This window comes from Acomys minous (assembly GCF_964271855.1).
Source record: "Acomys minous genome assembly, chromosome: 3".
Classification (NCBI taxonomy): Eukaryota; Metazoa; Chordata; class Mammalia; order Rodentia; family Muridae; genus Acomys; species Acomys minous.
In genome coordinates this window covers 31,176,765-31,196,774 of record NC_140485.1, presented here as the reverse complement: position 1 = coordinate 31,196,774, position 20,010 = coordinate 31,176,765, and the positions used below count along the sequence as shown (strand labels likewise).

General features: G+C 42.8%; 1 long non-coding RNA gene across 1 annotated transcript in view; it reads right to left on the bottom strand.

Moving 5' to 3' along the window:
- Nucleotides 1-20,010, bottom strand: part of LOC311594122 — a 92,962-nt gene that overhangs the window by 62,581 nt on the left and 10,371 nt on the right. The window contains exons 3-4 of the long non-coding RNA XR_014777965.1: nt 8,268-8,378; nt 1,526-1,864 (exon numbers count right to left, since the gene is read on the bottom strand). This is a non-coding gene — a long non-coding RNA (uncharacterized lncRNA). The remainder of the gene's footprint in view (nt 1-1,525; nt 1,865-8,267; nt 8,379-20,010) is intronic.

The following is a 20,010-nucleotide window of genomic DNA, read 5'->3' as shown; positions in this document are numbered from 1 at the left end:
GTTTTTAGGTAACTTGCTGGGTTTATGACAACACTAACTCAGAATAGGGTTTTATAGAATACAAACAGGGGGTTAAGATAGAGTCTGTTCTCCACCCAGCAGGAGATTCACATAGATGCCGAGACATGCAAACTCCAGGGAAGAGCACATGTGGGAGTCTTACGGAAGAGTTGGGGAATAGAAGGACCTGGAGAGGTCAGGAGCTCCACCAGGAGACCAATGGAGCCAACAAATCCAGGTGTTGCAGAGACTGGTGCACCAACCAAGGGCCAGGCATGGTTAGACCTAGACCCTCTGCTCAGATGTAGTAGATAGGCAGCACAGTCTCCTTGTGGGTCCCAAGAGTAGGGACTACTTCTGACATGGACTCTGGTCCCCCACCACCAATATTGATTATTTCCCCATGGCAGGCAGCCTTGCCAGGCCACAGAGGAAGATGATACAGGCAGTCCAGATGAGACTTGATAGGCTGAAGTCAGGTGTTAAGGGAGGAGGGCTCCCCTTTCTGAGGACTAGGGAAAGGAGGGTAGGGTCAGGAGGCAATGAGGGAGGAGGCTACAATTGGGATGTAAAGTGAACAAATTAAAAAATTTTAAAAAGATAGTCTGTTTTTGAACATGGACTCCATTAATTATCTTTGCAAGATCAATATTTGTTTGTTCAGTGGGCCAGTGTCTTTCCAGTGTTTTTAATCATGACCTGGGGTAAAAACTATGCCAAACATAATTGTACATTCCCATACACATTTTAAACATTTCACAAAATAATAATTATTATACTAATATTTCCCAGACTTTGTTGGAGAATGCCTTCATATTAAATATGTGACGGTGCCACTAGACTTCCTTCTGGTGCGGATTATAAAATTTCATGGCAGAAAGTCATTCAAGACCTTATTCAAATGACTGCAAAGCCTTCTATTCCAGTTTCAGGAGGCGCAGAGTAAGAAGGTGACTGTTTCAGGTTCCTTATCAGTCCAATTATTGACTTTGTCAAGATACATAATTGTCCCACATTTGGGTTGCTGCTGATGGCCAGTGTTTACCTACAATCTCCTTGGCAGTTATGTCCAATATATTATATGGTTTCTAAGTTAAAACCTGGACATCACATTTTACCTTTTACCTAAAGGGGCTATTGTGAAGGGTCTCAGTGGACAGGTAGCTGACTTATGATGCAACTTCTCAGCAAGCTGGGCAGAGAACAAAGGTTAAACTTCTCTCTCTCTCTCTCTCTAGCCTTAAGTTAATGATGGAAGTCGCTCTGGGTTTAAGGAGAACTATACTGATGCTAAACTGAGTGTTCTGAAACACAAACTTCACATTTCTTTCTTTTCTTTTCTAACTTCACATTTCTTAATAGAGTGTGAGAGAATTAAGAGTCCTGAGTGGTGTCTGCTACTGAAAGTAAACACAGCATTCTCTAATAGTTTTCATTTCCCAAAATATTCATACTCCTTTTTTACACAGAAATACATTCCACACACAAATAGGATGCCATGTCAGCCACAGAGGCCATGACTCACCTTGCCGGCTCTTCCTGGAATCACATTGTTCTTCCACAGGCCTGGGAAGCTGGTGTCCCAAAGCCTAGGATGCTTCCCACCACTGGCTGAGCTCAGCAGGACACCAGCTGTTTTACAGTCACATTGGAGGGTGAAAGAAGAGTCCACTCAGAGCGGAGGTTGGCCATGGGATGCAGAAGCTTGCTGACAGGGAACATACGAGCCAACCGACAAGCAGGCTACTCAGAGGTCAGAGGTGAATTTTAGCGGTAAGATGGAATCTCACTCTTCCCATGTCCCATTTGTGGACTTTTCCTGAGTCCTTGCCAAAATGACAATAGGCAGGAGGCAACGACTGTTCTGAAATATCCAGGTTTAAAAGGGCCTTACCTACTGATTTCTGAGACTCAATTGACTATGAAATTCTGAGTCTGAAACCAGTTGACAAATCCATCTACACTAGAGGTCAGTGGGTTCTTCAGTGCTCCCCCATCCCCCCACCGCACCCCCTCTCCCCCCCCACCCCCAGTTCCCTGTTTGGGTCAGCAGCTCCCCCACAGTCATGTGAGTTCATTCCTATGAGTGAAAACGCATGACTGCTCCCCTTTCAAGCAGCCACAGGGCATGGCTTTGCCATGCGAAGCAGTTGTCACAAAAGGACAAAGGAATTTGTCTCATGCCTATGAGGACTTTAAGTATGAAATACCAGCTTGTTTGTCTCAGAGGAAGGAGCTGTAAATTAAGGCCACTGTAACCAAGTCTCCCAGAACCCTTTGCTCACTTTGACAGCTACCTTCCTGGTCATGTGGCTGCATTCATTCAGCTGCCAGTGATCAGGACTTATCTGCATTGTTGGCATTCCTTCTGACTCGTGGCCTCTGTTCATTTGATGGGTATCTGACTGGGGCGGGTACTAGTGAAGTGGAATGTCCAAACCATGCTGGCTTTGGTGAGTGAGAACTAAAGTAGCAGGTTTCCCTCCCAGAGGAAAATCTGCGCTCGCTGGCACGGGGGTCTTGCTAGGTACTGTGAGGAATGGGAATGAGCGATTCCTGGGACATGCTTTGGCAGTAGATACTTGAGAGACACATTCTCCTGCACTTCCTTTATTTAGCTAACAGTCAAGAGGAGAGTGACAAGTAAGACAAAGAGCCGGAGTGGGAAGGATACGTCCAAACCACCTTCATCCACGTTAGGGAAGTGTCCCCAACTTGTAATGCTTTACTCTTGTCATTTCACTAATTTAGGCAAAATGCTGTTGGAAGGATCTAGGCCTCAAAACAGCATCCTTAAAGAATTTATTTATTTATTTATTTATTTATTTATTTATTTATTTATAGACAGAGTCCCTATACATAGCCTTAGTTGTCCTGGAACTCACTATGTAGATTAGGCTGGGCTCAAACTCACAGAGATCCACTTGCCTAAAGAATATAGCCTTAAATTACATTTTAAAGAAATATGTTGTGTGTATATGTGTTTGTGTGTGTATATGAGCACAGCATCTGGGAGCCACAGGTTGATACTGGGGACCTTATTCTATCATTCCGTTTCTTCTCCCTCCTACGCTATCCCCGTTCTTCTCCTTCCTCCTCTTCCTCCCTCATCACTTACTGAACCTGGAGTTTATTAACTTGGGTAGACTGGCTGGTCCTCACCCTCGTGAGGCAAGTACTTACCTACTGAGGCATCTCCTAAGCTGCACAGAGGAGATTCCTTAAATCCTGAAACTTAAACAAGCAAGCAAATCTCTTTTTTTTTTAAACTGCATGAAAATCAGCAAAGCACAGCATAAAATCCCCCCAGTCTGTCAGGGTAGCTGCCCTAACAGAAGCGGGCTTTCTTCAGATGCCGAACTACATAAACAAGTTGACTTAAAGGACCCTTTTCTGTTGGGGCTTAGATGAGCTCACAGGGAAAATCAGCAAGATGAAAAAAAAAAAAAAAAGCCAACAGAAAACCAGAGGGTCAATGAGCTTCCTACGAGCAGAATTTCTTAAGCGTCCTCAAAAATGTCTGTTTCATGATTTAGGTGTACTCATACCTCAGGAAGCTGACAGCTGTGGCATTTAACATTCTAACTTTGAAGAGACCATGCAATTACAGGAAGGCTGGAGTTTCCTTGTCCTAAATATGTTTTCCACTTGAAAACATACTTGAAATATGCTAACTATAATAACTGAATTTCCATTTTAAGGAAGTCTGATCTATGCAACCAAAAATTATGGTGCCCCTTTAGTGCCTTTCAAAAGAGAAACAAGAGGGGTTTTAAGATAGCATATTTTCCTGTCCTTTTAGAATTGGCGGGTGAGCAGTCAAGTGCTACCAAGGAGATCTAATGCCTGGAACATGACAGATCTGAATGAGCATCTGATTCCCTCTCTTGAGGTTACTGACTACAAGGAGTTGCTGGCTGGCTTGTCCTAAACGTCTCTGGAACAAGAGAAAAACTCTAACCATAGATGAAAGGGAGAATTCCTCCGCCATTGCTCAAAACTTCAGGGATGTGCTGAGACTATCCAAGGACATGCAGCGATGCTCCAGAGCATGCTGAGATCTCTGCCATGCTCCTGCATGGGCTTTGCTCTCTGTGAGTTTCCACCACTACCTTGGCTTTGTTTTTCTGCCCTCTGGGTACCATTCCCTCACCAGCTTTTCTTTCTCAAAGCCTTTGCATTTACACAGCAGTTCAAAGGAATAAAAGATGTAGATTAGTCTTAGCCCAAGCTGCAGATGATGAACACCCTCCCAGCTCTGACCTACCTCATCCTGACATACATTTCTTCCCATATTAAATTAAAACAAGGTTGCACTTTCTCCTGTAGAGGCCAATTCTGTGTCTCTCCTCTGAGGGCTGGCTTCTCCCGCTGCCCTACCATCTCCAAAGGAAGCCTACTGTATGAAGGGTATCGCCAGTGTTTACTAAAGATTGCCAAGCCCAGGAAGCTAAGAATTCTTGGAGTAAGAGAACAGAAAACATTTCTCTTTGGCTGGAATCTGTTATGGCAGTGAGGGCAAGTTGTACATTAATGTCAGAATACTTTACTCTGCCTTGTCCATGTTTTTTTTTCCCGGTCTCTTCCAGTAAGTGCCATGCTCCATAAAAGCATGTGCTGTGTACATGGTATAAATATTTCTGTAATAAGTTATTTCAAGCTGGGGTAGTTCACAAAGCTAACTTCTTAATAACCAGCTCTCCAAAGAGGCAGTAATTAGCTCCAGTATATCACTGAAATTGGACATCCCATTAATGCTATATTGTTAAAAAGAATCTAATGTTCCTTACCACAAATTAAAAGATATAAGCCTAGCAGCCACTCTTCTTTATATACATGAGTAACATGTAGAAACCCATTGCTGGAGGAATTAAGAGTAGGTAGTGTGACTTCTCCAGAAGATGAGAAATGTGTGTCTAGCTTCTGTTACCAGATGGTATTAAGCAAGGCAATAGTTTGACTAGGGCCCAAGAAATAAAGGACTCTTCAGACCGAGAGCCAATTAAGCTTTTTTGACAATGAAGTCACCCCTATTTCTCTAATCTGGTTTTTGGTGCACTAAGTTCCCATTTTGAGAAGTGTAATTTATGTAACCAAAAGTGCCATGTTCTTTAATGCCTTTAAAATTAAAACAGAAGGGGAATTCTTTTCCCACTGTGTCCTCAGCATTCCCGAAGGGACTCTAGTGTGGCTGCACTTTCATACCAGGTGACTAGTCAGCCAGACAAGTCAGCTGTCCCAGTGTCTGGTCACTCAAGGCAACTGGATGACAATAAGATGCAGGGACAAAGGCTCATGATGAGAGGTCACTGAGTGAAGGGTTCTTTTCCTTTTGAGGGATCCTTCAAAGGACCAGAGGGAAAGACACATTGGCTCTAGCTCTGGTTTTTCCCATGTTTCACTAAAACTGGTTTTAGCAGATCCTAGCAGCATGAGACTTAAAGGCATGCCTTACATATCCACTCTGTTAGGCTTGCTTAACATTTTATTAGGAGACTGAAGGAATGAAGGTCAACCTAAAAGACAGAACTTGGGAACGCTTTGAATCCTTGCGTGGCCTTCTGAATTTTTCCTCTCTGTCCAGTTTACACAGAGAATACTGGAAACTTGTTCCCTTCTGAGAATTATAGTTAACAACAAGGGACAGAGAAGTGAAGTGCTCAGAGAGGTGATGAATGTGAAGCAGGGGAAATAATAAGTTATTCACTATATATAAAAATTTTTTTCCAAAGATGAGCAAGCACTTCCGTTCCCCTTGCTCTGGAACGGACATAAAGTAAGCATAAATGAATTCAATGGAAGAAAGCCCCATGACCTTTGTTGTTTGGCACAGGTCACAGTCCCGTCTAAAGAGATTGCCAGGAAATTCCTGTATATATTAATCTGCAAAGGAATCACTATTTATAAGGAAGGGCAGCTGTGTGTTTTCTTTATTGGACATGACTCTTTGGTATAAACAGATTTTCTATTAACATATTGAAATGGTGTCCATGTTACCATGTGAACGGCAACTCTCTCAATGGACTTTGTGGAATATTCCCTATATATTCCAGGCCCTTTGCTGAAAATATGAGGTACACAATGGTGAATCAATCAGACTTGGTCCTCACCCATCTGAAGTTTACACTCTTAAAGGAGAAAGTAAATAAAGAAGTAACCATGGGAATAGTTAAATACAACTTGCAATGTGCAAGAAAGGCTAGGGCTTCTAGAAGCGAAATTTTCTATTGAGTGTGGAGTGAAAAGCTCCTTGTGGGTCTCAAGAATAAGAAGACATTCATTAGTAACAACATGTATCTAATTGCAGGGCTAGAACAAGAGTGGAGTGCATCTAGGCAGCTTTAACAACTGTGCATAGGCTTAGGGAAGACCCAGCAAGATGAGGAATTGAGATTTTGACTTCAATAGAGCTGGAAGGGGAAAGTTGTGTACAATATCTGTTGGGATGTTCATTCAGGCCAACAGGCACACTTGGCTCTTATTTTTTTTATATATAGAAAATGAAGTTCCTGTTTAAAAATTGGTAAGTATTTCATTTGTGCCACAAATGATGATCTTACCCCAAATATTCATTCTAATATCTTGGCTGGGATTGTAAACTCTCATGGCAAGGGTGCAGCGGCTCTTGTAACAAACATAGGTCAAGGTAGCAATGGTGAGTCTTTGCAATATAAACGAAATATAGACTACAAATTGAGTTCATCCATTAGATAACCAGGTGCTCCCCTCAGTGGAGATTAATTTGGTGGGATGCACTAATTTTTAAAAAAATGATCATTGTTACGATCTGCTTCACAGATATCACATTTTCTCTTGCATGGCTTCAGCATTCCCTCTGTCTCTTAGCTTTCGAAGTAAATGGGCCATGTGAGGTAGAAAAGGTTGGCATAGCCAGTACTGCGTTTCCTCATCATGTAAACTTTAAACCAGGAAGGATGTGGCCAGCCCATGGTCAGTGCTGCAGGAGTGCATCAAACTCATTGTGTTTCGGTGACAACCAAGCTGAAAAAAATGAGAAGCTAAGGACACCAGAAGTGCAGAGTAGGTTTGCATGACTCAGATTCATGGGAAATTTATACTGAGGTAAAGGAAAATAATTGAGCCAGGGCCTAAACTTATTCCCAGCTCTTTGAGCTTCATGCTGCTAGCAAGATTTATACAACAAGCAAGAAAATTCACTGAGAGTCTTTGGCTGCTAAGAGCACAATGTTAGCATTCTGGAGACTCATCCAGAATGAGCTGACACAACATAAATTAGAAACATAGGCATGAAATATCTCCAGATTATCCAGGGTGACTGGGAGGCTTGACAAACTCAAAGCCCAGTGAAAGGTATTTGGAAATGCTTTCATGGTTCAAGAACGGTAAGACTGTCCCATGTAAGCATGAAGCCATGACCCCATGCATATCAGGGCACTTCTCATGTTTTTATATTTAAGAAAACGAGTTCTGCCCTACTGTTCATCATATAACAACCCTTTGGGGGTCAAATGAAACACACAGATGTAAAAAAAAATATTGGTAAGAGAGATTTTTACAAAAGGAATGCTTCCTTAATCTAGGACATCCTAAGATCTTTGGGAGACAACAACTCTACAACGCTGGAACTCTGTGGAGGTTTGATTTAAATGTTTCACAGTATCCACACATTTAATGAACTATCATATGGTATCCCTAAAATATGCATTTTGCTGTGTCATGAAATGTAAAGTAAAAATTAAAACGAAAACACATTTAAACCTGGCTCTGAACATCACAACCATTGAAACTTCTCTAATCCTGAAAAACTCTATTAAGGAATGAGACACTACAGGAAGCGGGAAGCTCCTTTCATCTTCCATGTCCTTTCCCCATGGCTCGTGTCATTTATTTCAAGGCTGAGAGGGTTGACGAGCTCCTGGAGGAACGCTCTGCCAATCACCTCATCTGTGACAGAGAAATCCTTAGGCTCAGGGATAGAAATCATAGCGCGCTTTCTGCAGTGCTTTAAGAACCTTTCATAGCTTCCATTGCTAGTTTCCATCCTCCAGAGCAGTAGCGCCCAACCTGTGGATCATGACCCCTTTGGTGGGGTCACATATCAGATTACAGTACAATCCACAACAGTAGCAAAATTACAGGTGTAAAGTAGTAACCGAATAAGTTTATGGTTGGGGGTCCCCACAGCATGAGGACTTGTATTAAAGGGTCGCAGTGGTAGAAGGGTAAAGATGCACCACTCTAGAGGGGGAGATCTATTTGTAGTTTCAAAATAAAACCAAAGTTACCTTTAATATAGTTCTTTTTGCCTCCTTCAGTGTGTGACACAGTGAACACGTGGCATGTCGAGCAAGAACCTTCTTCTAGAATCTGATGTCCAACTGCTTGTCATTTGGGCTCTGAGGAAACAGGAAGCATTGTGACTTTCCCTGCCCTCTGAGTGCTGGTTGTAATAGGTCTCTGCCTCAGGAAAGCAGCCAAATACCTCCCTTCCTTGTTGGATATTTTCATAGCCTAACACCATGACCATAATCGTCAGTGTGTATTTGCTTTACTGTGTTTCTACTCGTCCATATAAGGGGTAGAATTTACATTTCGTTTATTTATTCAGTTTTTCTACTCTATTCTAGCACATAAGCATTTATAGAATGAAAAAAATGGGATAGTAAAACTGAAGAAGTGAAGTGAAAATGGCAACAAGGAGGAAAAAAAGGTGAGAGCTAAGAATGGGACTGACAAGCCTTGGAATTAGAAGGATGTTACATCTGATGAGGAGATTTTTTTTAGTAATTTATTCAGATTACATCCCCATTGTTATCCCTTCACTTGTATCTTCCCATTCCCCCCTCCCTCCCTGCCTCCCTCTCACCCCATTCCCCTCCTCTAGATTTGTGACAGAAGGGGACCTTCTTCCCCACCATATGAGCACAGCCAATCAAGTCTCCTCTGGATAGCCTGTGTCCCCTTTCTCTGTGTGGCACCAGGCCTCCCCATCAAGGGGAAGTGGTCAAATATGGGGCACCTAATTTTAATTTATTAGAATTTATTCAGATTATATCCTGAATGTTTTCTCATTCACTTGTATCTTCCTGTTCCCCTCCCTCCCTCTTTCACCCTATTCCCCTCCCTTAGACCTCTGACAGAAAGGGACCTCTTCTCCCATCTGACCAATGCCTATCAGGTCTCATCTGGATAGCCTGTTTCTCCTTCCTCTGTGTGCCACCAGGCCTTCCCACCAAGGGGAAGAGATCAAATCAGGGGCACCAGACTTCATGTCAGAGGCAGTCCCTGCTCTCCCCAGAACCGTGGCGAATGAGTTGCCTGTTGGCTAGATCTGAACGGGGGTGGGGGGGGGCGCGGTCTGGGTTTGGGTAAAGGCTAAAACTGGTAGCCTTTGGGTACTTCTTTGGGTAAAGAAGTGAGGCATGGGGAGTTCCTCTCTATCCTAATTGTGCAATTCAGCCAATCCACGCTTTGAGTTTGCAGGAACATCTTGCAGTGATCAAAATAGAAGATTTCCAAATCACAGAAAATGTCATGAAGGCAGAATGGGTCTGCAATTAAATATTAAAACAAAGAACTGAACAGATTCTTGCAGAAAACCCAAGGTGGGTTCCCAGCATGCATGTGGCATGTTCCACAACCACCTGCAACTCCAGAGACTTTGATACCCCCTTATGACTCCTGGTACTCTATGCATGCGTGTGTGCATTTTAACACAGAGGCAGGCATAGTTTAAAAATAGAACTTGAAGAAAACCCAAGTAAACATGAGTGCTTGCTGCATAATATGTTTGGTTTCTAGTCAATTAAAATAATTGTCTTTTACATATAAAGTAAAAATTTAGTTTGCCATGAGTCCTATAAAAACAATGTCTTTTAACGACGGGTTCCTGCCCATGTTTTTGCTTCCCTTATGATTTAAAAATGAATGTTGTTTTTTCTCCTCCTTTTTACATTTAGTATGGAATCTTCTTTCCAATCCTTGGCTTGGTTTGTAGCACCAAAGGACTCATTACTACAATCGTGGAAAGCCATAAGCAAAGGGAGTTTGTGAGACAAACTGTGCCCAGGCGCAGCCTTATTTGACCATCATGACCACAGTGAATTGCTGGGTGGCACCAGCAAGCTCATTGGCACCTTGGCACATGGCAATAGGACCTAGTAATTTGGGTGCATTGAAAGTGAGTAAGGAATTGTCATTAAACTGCCATCTACGCATGGAAATATGTGTGTTTGGCAGGGACATCGAAGTATAGGAGGTAGGAAATGAGAAAAATTAAGGGGAAAGAAAGGGAGATGAAAGCCATCTTAGCCTGGGCTAATGTCATGTTTTGTTTATGACCGTGGAGGTCTTCCTGTTTCCATGGGTCACAGTACTCTTAGCAGCTCCTTACCGAAGCCCACTGAAGCTGGTTACTTTGTGAATCTTATTTCTTTGTCAAAAGACTTGTAACAGAAATAGTAGGACTAAATTTTTACAGTGCATCCACTCTTCAAACAAGAGATATAATGGAGTAATGAGCAGAGGAGGAAGGGACACTGGGGTCCTTAGAGGAGAGGTGTGGGAGGAGGAGGAGGCAGCAGGTCTTTTCATCCCATAAACCGGGTTCAGATATGTGCCTGTGTGGCTTTTGTTTGAAACCACAGTCTTAGACAAGGAAGTCCCTGAGATCCTGTGGCTAGGCACAGCAAGAGGCTGACCAGTTTCATTGCACTGAGCACCTCTTTGATGGAGACACGGGTTGACAGTGTGTCCAAATTCATCAGGTTAGGTAAGAAGCCTCCTAGCACCTTCTTTTGCACTTCCTATTTCATTTTGTACATTCAAAAGCTGACGTTTAGTGTACCACCCAGGAGTCTCAGTGGCACATTTAGTGTGAGGTTGGGGGCATCATGTTTCTTTAAGAATGGCTTGATCTGCTTCTCTCTGGCCTTTGATGACAAACTACTCATAGCCGCCACACCCCTTTATGACTTAGACACAGAAACCCAAGAACCGGGCAAGAGGAGTGTCATCCAGCGTATCTACCCACTCTGCCTCTTGCAACAAGGGGCACAGATGTCCCCTCTTTGTAAGGAATATATCGAAGAGCAGAAGCCTAGAGCCCCAGCGTAGGATGCTCCAACCCCATGGTCATCCTTTTCTCTGCCTCATATCCCTGTGATAAGGCAAAAAGAGGGAACTATTCTCTCTCTCTCTCTCTCTCTCTCTCTCTCTGACCTTAGCTGGGAAAGCATCAGATGCCTTCTTGACATTCTTCTCCCATCTGTGTCCATCACTTCAGTTTTGCGTGCCAGGACAGTGACTCCATGGAGTCTGCAATAACACTCGGCTCTTCTCTCAATTGCTTCTCTTGTATTGGAAACTGAGAAAAAGCTTAACCGAATCTGGGCTTAGTCTACAAAAATATTTTAGCAGTGAAAATAAATTATTTAAATGTGTCGGGCGACATTCCACTTTCTGGTTAAATGTTAAGGAGGGTACCATATGGGTGTGAGATGGCTATGGAGGTAAGAAAAATATTCCCAAAAGATGGGGCCACAAAAGAGAGGATTGTGGTGGTTAACGAAGCTTGGAGTCCTGGCTTTGTGTCAGGGAGTGGGTGGGGTCCTGAGTGAATGTGTACTGTTGACATGGTATGGCCATGTCAAGGACCCCAGTGCCTCAGTCCCATGGGAATACCAAACCCTTCCCCAGGCTAGGCTCAGGGAGATGGCAAGGTATTCCCCCCACCCTCGTGTGCATGTGCATGTTAGTAATGTGTGCAGAAAATGACCACAGTAGCTTTCTGGCCCTAACTCTTTACAGCCTGAATACTGTTCTCCTGCCAAGACTGTTCCTACCAAAGATAGCTAAGCCTGCCATACCATAAACCCTATCTTCAGCATACGCTACCATCAGCATACCATAAGCCCCACCTTCTTGGTCAGCTCTATACAATAAGCCCCTACTCCTTGCTAACTTGTATAAAGAAAACACGCCAGGGTGCTATGGCTTCTCCGTCCATTTAATCCCAGCTTTTTCCTGTGTCTCTAGGTTTTGACTTTTCTTCATCCTCTCACTATTCCAGTTAGGTTAGTCCCTGTAGCTGTGCAGGATGTGACAGCTTTGTGTGATATCTACTACATCATGGCATCAAGTAGGGCTCCCAGATAAAGACCGTCATCCTTCGTGCATCATCCTGTGGGCCATGATGCTGAGATGCAGTGCAATAGTCTAGTTCAGCAAAGCCATTCACGTTTGTAAACTGTGAATGGTTATCCCTTTCTTTCTCTTTTCATGTCACTCTTCTGCTTCTTGTTACAACCATTTCTCTTATCACCGACTCTACTGCCTCACAGGTTTCTAGCAAAGCCATGGGTCAATGACAATGATGGTATTATCAAAAAGGAGCCGTCACTCATTGTGTACCTCTCATGTGATGGACATAAGAGTTTCCACTTAAGTCCTCAAGCAACCCCAGGGTGAGAATTTTTCTCTACTCCCCAATAAGGAAAGTAAGGCTAAGGAAGTTTAAAAACTAGAAATAAAGGGCTGGAGAGATTGCTCAGTGGTTAAGAGTGCTTCTGCTCCTACAGACGATCCTGGTTCGGTTCTCTTCAGCAGCACCCATACCAGGCAGTTCATAACCTCCTGTTAACTCCAGCTCCTGGTGATCCAAGGCACTCTGCTGGTCTGCACGGGCACCTATACACACATGCGCATACTAATATGCTGACACAAATATGCACATATATGAAAACAATAAGGCAAGAAATATGGAGTATCTCTGAAGTAGATATCTTTGCTAAGCTATTAATATATTGTCTCAATATATGCATATACATTTGGTATCGGTTATAGTTATTAAAACAGTTGTAGCTTTGATCCTGAAATCGTAAGCATTCCTTGACACCCTAAGAAATTTCTTCCAAGGTGTTTAGTAAAGGGGGCCTGAAAGTGTGTAATGTCTCATATGATGGTGAGAAACATGTTTTTAATATCAATCTATTGATTTCTTTCTTTCTTTCTTTCTTTTTTTTAACCTCATTGTGCTTTCAGATTCTCAGTGGGAATTGGTTTCTCAACAGACATTATCACTTCTCATTTTTAACATTCCCTAGTACCTCATCCTCTTTTTATATATTTCTATTAGCATATATTAATTATGCACAATGACGGTTTTCATTGTGGCATGGTTTATACATGTTAATGGTGCATTTTTATCATATTCTTGCCCCATGACCTCTTGTTACCTCTCAGCTCTACTTACCATTTCCCTCTTCCCAACCAGATCCCCTTCTTTTTTCATTTTTATTTTGTTTAATTTTTTTATTTCTGGGGGTGCAGAAGTTTTCTTCAGATTGCTACAAAATCATGGACTGCAGAGGATCCCAGGGCCCAGACCTGCCTGTAGTTTTCCAGGACCCACTGGATCCTTCTATTTCCTCATTCTCCCAGGCTTCTCACACCTAACGTCTCAATAGGGTATCCTCCCCTCTGACCCACGTTCCTGGTAGGTAGTTTTTCATGGGGACGTACACCATAGGCAGTAAACTTCGAACCCCTACCCAGACTACCCGATGGACAGGACATTCTCCACCGTTAAGTGGAGAAGGAGATCTGACTTTCACACAAACTCTGGTGCCCCATATTTGACCATGTCCCTTGGATGGAGATGCCTGGTGGCACTCAGAGGAAAGATAATAGGTCACCAAGGAGAGACTTGATACCCTATGAGCATATACAGGGGGAGGAGGTCCCCCTCAGTCACAGACATAGGGGAGGGGAGTAGGGGGGGGGAATCGGGAGGAAGGGAGGAATGGGAGGATATAAGGGATGGGCTAACAACTGAGATGTAATATGAATAAATTAATAAAAAATAAAATTAAATTAAATTTTAAAAAATCATTGAATGCCAGTGTCTATACTACTGAAAAAAAAATATTTTTCCTTCCTCCAGAAACCAATTTAATTGCCTATAAATTCTCAGAGAAAGGATGGGTCATTGTGAATTTCTCCCATTCCCATGGTGGGATGTTGATAGGTCCAGTCTGGTACCAGTCTTCTGCCGGTAATCACATCGGCTGTGAGGTCAAGAGTGCAACACCCACGTCGTGTGGCACAGAAAGTATTCCACACAACTCTGCACCATCTCCGGCTCTTCTGTGCCCTCTCTTCTGTGATGTTTTCTGAATTTTGGAGTGGGAGATATCAGTCTTTCATGTGCGGCTGAGCCCTCAGTGGTCACTCATTCTCAACACTTGGAACAGCAGTGGATCTCTGCGGAGATTTCTCCCCACAACAGGTTTCTTAGGCAAGAGTCGGAAGCAAGCATCTAGCACTGCATTTTCTTCTGTAGCACGTGTTTGGCTCAATTAGAAGGCAAGCGCATCTTTATGAGTTTGAGGCCAGCCTGGTCTACACGGTGAGTCCAAGACAGCCAGATAAACCTTGTTTTGAAAAACTTAAAAAAAAAATAACTATGTAGAAGTTTTTCATTTAAAAAAATGCCCTCATTTTAGCCTATTTGCAATCTATTATTACTCCCATTTTAAAATGAGAAAAATGTTCTGTCCAAAGGGTAATGAGTTGGATCATCAAAGGTTACAAATATTCCCAGTTAGGAAAATTTCCACCATTTGGATGGCTGTGTTACTTTGCCCGGTTATTCCTGTGTGATTCTTTCTCAAAAATGGTCTAGCCTGAGGCACTACTTTTATGGTCAGCCCACTTGAATGTATAGGGGTGGATGCAGAGTGCCACTTAGAGCTAGCGACTTCTAACAACATGGTAAGTTGTGCCCTGGGTTATAGGGTACAGAGCTATAGTTTCATGAATAGGAGTGATTACTTGGTCAAGGTATATATTTTGGACATCGGTGATAAATTTAACTCTCTCCACTTGCAGAACTGAAAGTCCCCTGCTATAGTATTTTATCCCCTAACACATTAGTTTTGTCTGGTGAGCCTTTTCACTTATTTTTGTACTTGTTTATTTTTAAATTGTATCTTTCTTTCTTGTTTGTTTATTTCTGTGTAGATATGTGTGTGGAGGAGGTGAGAGTACAACTAGTGGGAGACAGTTCTCTCTGTCAACAGCGTGGGTACCAGGAATCAAACTCAGTTCATCAGGTGTGGCAGCAAGTTGCTTAGCCAGGTTTCTGGCCCCTGGTGACTCTTTGAAACTTTAGGCTGCCTCAGTTCCACCTAGGAACAATGAACTAGACACGAGGCTGGGGAACAGCATTTCTACAATTTATGTAGAGCTTTTGAGAATCCAGCTAGAAGTGACAACAGGTAAAGAATGTCAACAGGACCACAGAAATAATGATGCTGTATATTAGAGGATATTAAAGGCCAAAACAGAGTCAGGGAAGATGTTATCAATAGAGTATTTGAGAGATGAATGTTGCTTAGTGCCCTGGATTTACACAATGGGGAAAATATTGTTGGCATCTCGTCTATATTTTGCCACTCAGCACATACCTATGTTGACCTAATGTAATACTGTGTTGCTTAAAAGGTTCCATTTTATTGAGTAGATACAATCTGTTCTGTGGCTCAAATTGATTTATCTCTTGGAAATTTTATTTACAGCTGTTGTGACTTTCCATTATATGGTGTATATGTGCCCATCTATATGCTTATTGGGGTTATATAGATGATCATTCAAATATATTGGATAAAAGGGTTATATACAAAAATAAAGTATTTAACCATCATAATCATGTTTTCTTAAAAAAATACACCTTTGTTATTTCATTCTCTTCAGAATACACAAAAAGTCTTCCTCTTTCATACAAAGACGTGGTGTCACAGAAAGGTGATAGCACAGGGCCATGCAGTGAGCCACCCCAGGTCCTGAATCCACAGCAAATTGTCTAATTGTTCATTTAATGTTCTGTGAAAAATCAAGCATGGTAACAAACAAAACCTCTTCATTTTTTCCAATTAATAAAGCAGTTTTAGAATACCACAAGACTATTTCATGGTTATTTATTGTAGCAAGTGCTTATTTTCCTTTGAGACACACTAAATCATGCCCTAATCTCTTTGCGATAATTTTTCCATGGAAAGAAAATAACATTTGAGTTGATGCAATTTCAGTATGTTGGGAGTGAAATCTCCTGTTTCAGGTGCCTGGGGATGCTGGCAACTGAGCCAGGGATTTGTTCTTTCCTGGGGCAGATCATGGCAGTTTAGAATCACCAAATTCCTTACTGACAACTCCAAGAAACTCAAATTCTTTCCTTTAGTTTTTCTATTTCTGTGCAAATAGTATCTACTTGGTTTTAGGATCCTATTCTAAGTGGTAATTTCTCAAGTTTCAAACTCCAATCTTAACTCTGATTCTCCAGTCTCTCATTTGTTTTCCTTAACTGACCCTCGCCCCAGTCTCTCTGGAAAGAGGTCATATATATGGAAATGAAGGAAGAGGCTTCACCAGATGTCAACCCAGAGCAACAGCCATTGGTGGTGGAGAGAGAGGCATATGATATCACAGGTGAAAGATGGCATCTCCTTCCTGGGGGTGGGTGAAGGAAGGAAGTAAAATATATGACTCCTGGGTCCCCTCATTACAGGACACCGAGTACTTGCGTATAGCGGAAGAGCAAGTCCCGGGCCATTCCTAAGACTCACAGTATGGCCTCCTCAATGCACTAAACCAAACCAAACCAGTAACAACAACAACACACACAGAAAGAAACCAAAACCAATGTCTAGCATTCCAAGCAGAGGTAAGAAAATGGCTATAGAATTTTGTTTCCTCAGACTAGTAGATCATCAGAAATACAAATTAATTATAAGCATAGGCTTTAAGTGCTGCCACTCTTAGCCATATTCTCTCCAGGACCTTTCCCAGCCTTGTGCTAGCTGAGAATCAATCCAAGAGCCCACTTTGCCAATGGACGTAAGTCCTTAGCCATGTAGTTGCTTATGTCAGTTAAAATCCACATGATAGAAGAAAGTTAGAAATAGTTCAAATAGAACCGGGCGTGGTGGCGCACACCTTTAATCCCAGCACTCGGGAGGCAAAGGCAGGTGGATCACTGTGGGCTTGAGGCCAGCCTGGTCTACAAAGTGAATCTAGGACAGTCAGGGATACATACAGAGAAGCCCTGTCTTGAAAAACAAACAAACAAACAAACAAACAAACAAAAAGACAGTTAAAATAGTGACATCTTCACAAAATTAAACATGAAGAAAAATTGATTAGAAACAGTAAAAAGGGAGTACAGTGCAGACACAGAAACAGTAAAAGGGAGTACCGTAGGGTGGATGTGTGGAGCCGAAAGCTAAGCCAGAAAAAGGCTCTTGTAGAGCTGCCAAGTTTTCTGGGAGGACTTCCAGGTCTCACCTGGTGGATCTGGAGGAGCCTCCTAAGAGCAGAAGACTGACAGATGAACTCCCTTTCAAATATTGGGGATCCCTAAACTAATAGGAACTAAAGCTAGACTAGATGTAGGAGTAGCCAAAGAAAGGCACAAAAATAAAAGAAAGAGAAGCCTTACCCCACCCCCACCCCAGGGGCCTGGATACCACTTGGTGGAGAACTGTTACTCTTGTTTGCCCTGGGCCTGCCTCTCATAGGATGAGCGCTGTGCCCACCTTTATGATATTCATCATGCAGGCTCCTTAACTGACTGAGGAGGGTAGGAATAGAGCCTTTAGCAAAGGTGTTTTCTAGCCACTCTGGCTGTCAGATCTGGATCCTGTGTGTCCTCCCATCCTCCTTCAGGCACTCTCAGAGCAGACAGCATCTCACCTCTAGTATCAAACGCAATGATGCTTGCCTTTGGTTTTGGGGAAAAGACTGCAGTGACCAGTTAAACTGACTTAAATTTAGCAGCATTGGGCAAGAATAGCAATGTTCTAATCCTGTCTCCTCCTACGGAATGTGAGTTGTGGTCAGACTAATATGTTTCTGCCTCCTGTGACTTAGATCAAATTTCACAGGCCAGACAGGGCGTAGGGAGCCAGGCAGCAGCAGCAGCAGCAGCCACTCTCCCTGGTAAACAGTGTCACACCTTCCTTGGATGGCTCAGGGCACCACGTGTGCCCTGGCATTAGGACACAGCACCAGGGCCTCTGTTTCCCCTGCCTTGTTTCTCTGCCCAGTGTTCATGTGGAGTTTGGCTTCCTATTCTTAGAACTGGGCAAGTGATGCTGTGCAGGTGTCAGAGATGCACCCGCGGATGCCTTCAGGAGGCTGCTCCTGAAAAACACGCCCAGGAGTGCATTTGACTCAGAGTTTTAGGCTTCACTTTTAGTAAGCAAACAAGGTCACTGGTTCTGAAACGTCCACCGGAGGAGGCTGCATTGGCATCGAAAGGTAGAAGGACTTTGGGTAATTCTATCTCTACAAAGCTGACCAGAGCTGTTAGACTAGCTAGCTGTGTCTACGTGCATGCAGAAAGGAGCAGGAAGAGCAGGCTTCCTCCAGGGAGCGCTGTGGAGACACCCCCTCCCACATGAGCTCAGTAGCTTTGCCAAGAAACAAAGGGAGCATCAACCTCCACACTTCAATAGCTCTTTTGCACACACATATTATCATGGAGTCAAGATCCAGTCAAGAAAAATGGGAATTTTTTTTTTAACCTTCAGAGGAATAAGTTGAATTTCCCCCCTCCTTCTTAAGGCTTTCCTCCATCATCAACCACCATTTTACTCCAAAAATACTATTTAAAGCTATAACTAGACAATCAAACACATTCTAGGAGCTAGGACACACACCTAGAGTCCTGGAATTGGGTATCTATTGATGTGGTACACACCATGACTAAAATCAGCTTGGGGGCTCATTTCATCTCACAGCTTCTAGTTGATCCCGAAGGGAAGTCAGGACAAAGTGATGGGGCAGGAAGGAATCTGCAGGCAGGAAATGAAGCAGCAGCCATGGAGGAATGGCTTGCTCCTCCCAGCTTGCACAACTTGCTTTCTTATACACCTTAGGACCACCTTGCCCAGGGAGAGACCCATCCATAGAGGGATGGACACTTCCTCATCATCAGTCAAGAAAATACCCCACAGGCCAATCTGATGAGTGCATTTTCTATGCTCTGTTTTCCTTCTCAGACAACCCAAGCTTGTCAATAACAACAAAAACAAAACCATCTGACCAATGGCACCTAGAAAAGAGAGATTCAATGGGGTGGGGGATGTTGGTGAACATGAGGAATTTAAGAAGGAAACAGATTTAACTGATCTTGCCAATTTGAAATTAGAAACCAGGTGCCACAAGGCTTATATAGTCAGTTGAGAGCTCTCTGTGAATTTCCTGTAGGCTTGTCTTAATCCATCCTGGGAATAATGACCTCTAAGAGGAAAATAAGAGAATCATTGTAATCAATCCACTGCAGTCTATTTAGTTGCCCTACTAGCTACCAAGACCGAGGTTTTTCGCCTGAGCTAGTTGGCCAGTAAGCTTGGGCCCCAGGGACCTCTACACCATGACTCACTGGCCGACAGTAGCCAGACTGGCCCTTTTGTGGTTGCCAGCCTTCAGCGTGTCAGCCCTTGGCCTCTCTTCTCAGAAGAGAAAACAAAAAACCAAGCAGTCAGTAGGAGGGCTCAAGACTCAGATGAGGTACCATCCCTTAAACATTATCGTTAAAATTAACCAGAGGCATTAAAATGATTAGTAAATGACTAAGCAATTTGGAGGAACATATGATAGAAAGATGTTCATGAGCACAGGAAAATGCCCCGATGCCTGTTGTAGCACTATTTTAATAAGACCTTAATGGCATTTGGGACATTTATAGGAACCTTTATTTGGATTAGTTTAAATTATATGTGTTTTCATTAGTTTTAAAAATTGCGAGAATAAGAAAATCCAGTCAATTCAAGTTGTTGGAATTTATACAACCGTTTCTTTTTATAGTTTAAGGACTTGAGCTTTTTGGAATACTGCATCACAATTGGGGAGGTTTCCATCTTATTTTATTACTTCATAAGACATTTTAGTTCTTCCTAGAAGCTATCAACTAGCTTTTCCTTTGGGGACAGTTAGATGCTGTAAGCAGCCCATCTGTACAATGCACCA